Source organism: Belonocnema kinseyi, chromosome 2 (genome assembly GCF_010883055.1).
Source record: "Belonocnema kinseyi isolate 2016_QV_RU_SX_M_011 chromosome 2, B_treatae_v1, whole genome shotgun sequence".
Lineage (NCBI taxonomy): Eukaryota > Metazoa > Arthropoda > Insecta > Hymenoptera > Cynipidae > Belonocnema > Belonocnema kinseyi.
In genome coordinates this window covers 120,687,687-120,692,749 of record NC_046658.1, presented here as the reverse complement: position 1 = coordinate 120,692,749, position 5,063 = coordinate 120,687,687, and positions in this window count along the sequence as shown.

Below are 5,063 nucleotides of genomic sequence, written 5' to 3'. Positions count from 1 at the left end.
TATTGTCGGGAGCCCTGCGCGTTCTGTTGTTTTGAACCGCACTTACTACAACTATGTTTGGTGTTGTCATTGTTGTTCCCACGAGAAGCTAGGGAAAGGGGTGGTTCCATCCTTGTAGAGCCCCGCATGCAAGGATAAGGTTGCTTACTCTGAGAGGTCGCCCGGTATCCCAGAGTCACCGTTCTAGACACCTCACACAGGTGCCATTCAGCTTTCGGCACGTTTTTCACACCTCCGCTTGGTGGTTAATTCCTTCGGGACCACCCCTGGACAATTGTCCGCGACTGCCTATTTATTTTTGTAACCATATTCAGCAGAAACCCTTGGTACAGGGACCCTCTATCCGCAACCCGAGGACGCGTTCGGTGGCTTTGGTATAGGCCCTTCGGTTTGATTCTAGAGGAATCAAAACCGAACCGAATACACACACACACACACACACATATATATATATATATATACTTTACATAAGATTATATAATTGAATATGTTTTAAACGGATTAATTAATTATTAGTTCATTAATACTTTTCACAATGTTAAATTACATAAAGACTAAATTTTAAACTTTAAATTTGAGTTAACAAATTGCTGATTTAAGTGAATGTTATATTATTAAATACCGGCTATAATTTGTATAATAACATTTTATTAATATTTGAATCACAACATTATTAATTTTATTATTTATTCTTATTTTTGTTTTGTTGTGAAATGAGTATCGGAATTATGATATCTGAATGATCCGAGTATATATTTTACTTTTTTCTGATATATTTAAACATTTTATCAATAATACAAATTTTTAGAAAAAAACCAAGAAAAAATTATTTGAATAATTCATTATAAAAAAATTCTTTAACGCCCTGTATTTTATGAACAGAATAATGATTTATTATTAGCTAATTAATTTTTTTACGATAGTTGATTACGTGAAAATTGCATTTATTGATATAAGATATGAACTTTTTAATAAAAAAATATTTATATTTAACCTATTTCTATTAGAATTATATAGTTTTTTGAAATGTTGATGATGTTTTGAAATGATAATATGAATTAAATTTTCAAAATCATATGTACAAGTGTTTTGTTTCTTACAAAAAGAAGCATTGAAGGTTATTAGTAACTAAGATTTTCAGGAAGGAAGTTTAAAATATATATAAAGTAAGAGTAAATTTATTATTTCAATGAAACAAATTATTTGAGGCTTTTTATGTTGTGAACCATTTCGTTAATTATTAGCTGATAATTTTCTTCACACTTTCTTCATCTTGGTTTGAATTAGTGACAAAAGTTACTAATAAATTAGACGTATGGAAATGCTGTATCAAAATTTAAAAGAGAATATACACATAATTCTAACATTATTAAAATGTTACGACGAAAATAATTGTATCATGTTTTTTATTTTGTGAACTGATTAATTCATTAACAACTGATTTTACTAAAAGTTACATTTTCTGGAATCCGTCTAAAAGCTTAAGATTAAATAAAATTTTTTAAAATAAAATGTCAAATAAGAAAAAATATATAAAGTTAAAGTTTTTGAAACGTTTTATAACAGAATTATATTTTAATGGCTTTTCTTTTGTGAAATTGTCAATTGATTGTTAGCTAATTAACGTTTTCTGATAATTAAAGTAAATAAAGATTAAAACTTAGTTCCTGAAATTTAAGTAACATTATTTAATTATTGACTCGAAGGCTATAAAATGGAATATTGAATATAATTTGAATATTAAAAGTTAATTTAAATTTGCAATTATATTATTTCAATAAGATAATTTTTCAAATGATTCTGATGTACTGAAATGTATATTTGCTTTCGATTTTTCAAAACATATGAAAATACGTTTGATCTCTTTCTGAAATTAGTATCAAAAGTCACCAATAAAACAAATTTTCAAAAATGAATGTGATATTAAAAGAAAATGTAGAGTAAAATTTTTTCCTATGCTTGAAGAAAAATGATTGTTTAATGTTTTTTAAGTTATCATTCATCAAAGAATCAATGAATTGTTAGATGACTAATTTTTTCACAACACCGGAATAAATAAAGATTCAATTATCAATTTTTTTGCTGCAATATTATAATTCCGGAGTTTTTAAGAATAAAAAAATGTTTTCTTTTTTTACATCTGGGTAATCGTTTGTTTTAATTTTCAAAGAAACAAGTAAAATAAAATTATCGAAAGAACTTATTTTAAGGATTAGAACAATAGAAGCGTCTTAATAATTTTGAAAGATTTTGAGAATAATTTTTTTTAAACAGTTATGAGAAAATTGTAAGCAGTTAATAGTTAATTCTGAAATAATAATTTTCAATTTTAAAGATTTCAAAATTGTTAAAAAATAATATGGAAGATTCTAATAAAATTATTTCCATTTTCCGTGATTTAATTCACATTTAGGTAAACTTAATTTTTTAGGGCGTCAAGAGAAGGAAAAATATATGGTTTAGATTCATGGGAAAATTTCAAACAATTTTTTACTAATGAGTTCTAAGAGCTCATTAAAAAAGATTCAAAAACTTTTCATATTATTTTATAAAATAAAAAAGGGTTAACAAGTGTTTAAAGCAACATCGTGCCAAAATAAATAGTTTTAGAACAAATTTTAGTAAATTTAAGAGATATTTACAAGTTTTATCACCATTAAAAAAATAAAAATTTATAAGGTATTTTAGAACTTTTTTGAAAATTCAGCATAATGACATAAATTCTTTAGATTCCCAAAACAAGATTTTAAAACATCAAATATTTACTCAAATTTCGAGAAAGAGTAGAAGATTCTAAAACAAAATGTTTTAATTTTGTAACATTGAAAAATAAAAAATAAATTAAACCATAACATTCTACAAATATTGCGAAAATTTACAAGAATAAAGAAGATTTTTAAACTGCAGAAGATTTAAAAAAATGCAGATTGATGTGAAAGTTATTAAACAAAAAGAAAGCCAGACGTTAAAAAAGCAAACTTTTGGATACTAATGTTTTTTTTCAAATTAAAATTCTTGAAAAAAATTTGTGAAAAACTGAAAACCCATATGGTAAAGTATTACATGCCTTTAATTAGAATAACTTTGAATGGTCTCAAGTGAGGAAATTAATGTTATTCAAGTTTTTAGGAAAATTGGGGATATTTTGAGGCAGCAGTTTAGATTTTAAATAACTTCTAAATTTCAAGACAAATTCCAGTCAGATAAAAATATTTTTAAGAATTTAAGAAGTATTGTGTAGATATTTAATTCTAAAAGGGCTTGAACTTTTCCAATTATTTTGTAAAATCCCGTAAAGTATATATTTTTCTTAATCTAGATTTTTTGTTGGCGAATCTGAAATATTCACAAATATTTAATAATTTTTTTGAAATTCGTGAGAAATTTTTGAAGATTTTGAGGTAAATTTTTTACGCTTTAAATGATTTTTCAAAATTTTAGGAAAAATTTGACGATTCATTTACAAATATTTTTAGGAATTCAAGAGGCTTTGCATAGACTTCAAATATTTTAAACCTTGGAAGCATTTCCGAAAATGTATGGAATATTTATTATTTCTTCTGAAATTATAATAGACCTAAATATATTTTGAAAAGGCTGAAATTTTTCTAATAATTTGTAAAATACTGTAAAATAAAATATATACTTTTTAAATCTTCTGCATTCTTTTTTTGACACATCTTGAATATTTAAAAATCTTTCATAATTGTCTCATGAAAATGATAAAACTTATATAATTCTTTAAAAAAATGCTGATATTTCTTTCCTTTTAAATAAATTTAAAATGTGTGGAACTAAACAAATATAAAAAAAGCATTGTTGTGTTACGTCAAAATATTGTTTAATTTATTTCTATACCGCACTTCATCCTTACAATCTATTTTTATTTACAAAACGTATGTTAAGTTTTTTAAAATAATACAAAAAAAAAATATAACGTAACTGCAGTTAGGGTGTGGGAAGATAAAAGTGTTTAAAATAACGTTACGGTATATGTGAACGCTCTATAATAATAGTACTCGTACATTTTACAATGCATTGAAACACTGAATTCATTCTTTCAGAATCTAATTTCAACAAGAATATAAGTATTTAGAAAATTTTAACAAATGAATTGTTATTAGAAAATTGAGAAAATTATAGAAATGAGTATAAAAGTGAGCGCGCGCCTGCGCGCGCACATAATAGTTTAGTATTAACGATTTCTCGTCGGAATTGAATATTTTACAACAGAACTACTTGGCTCCTTCATCAGACTTAAAAATTTGGAACAATTTTAGGGTAACATAGGGCAATATCGCCCGAATTATAGATGTTTTTCATAAGGAACAGTTAGGTCCTTTAGAAAACCTTAACATTTAAACATTTTAGGTTATCTAAGGAAATTCTCTCCGGAATTGAACATTTTTCAACATAAACATTTTCCAAATTTTAGAAAACTGACAAATTTCCGGGTTGTATGTGTTACAACATAAGGACTTGGGTCTTGCAGAAAACTTACAAATGCACACAAATTAGGGTTCTGTTAGAAAATTCAAACCGGGTTAAGCTATTTCTTAATAAAAACAGATATATCGTTTAGGAAACTTAGAAATTCCTACAATTTAATGTTAGGTTAGAGAATTTTTTTTCTTTTCTGAAAACAGAACAGTCTATTGGTTCATTTGTATAATATCAATATTTTTTAAATATTTATTTTATTCCCAAGTTGTAAAAAATGACTCAATAGCTACGTTGCGAGTTGAAGCCAGGCCCAGGGGCGGTCAACGCAATGGAAATGAAACGGTGATGGATACCGAGAGCTAGCGCCGCGTACAATTGGTCTGTAAACTAGATCGTATGTGCACGTGTTAGTGCACGTATATGTATATGTACTTCTTTTGATGTATATCCCCAATTTTATTATAATCTAAGGAAAATGAAAGTTAGTGCAAAATTTGAAGAATATGAGGCAAAAGTGGAAAACTAACATTTTTTAATGCCTTTTCAATCATATTTTCATAATTTTGCACTAATTCTTTCGTATGGCAATACATGAATAATAAAAATCTGCAAAATTTTTT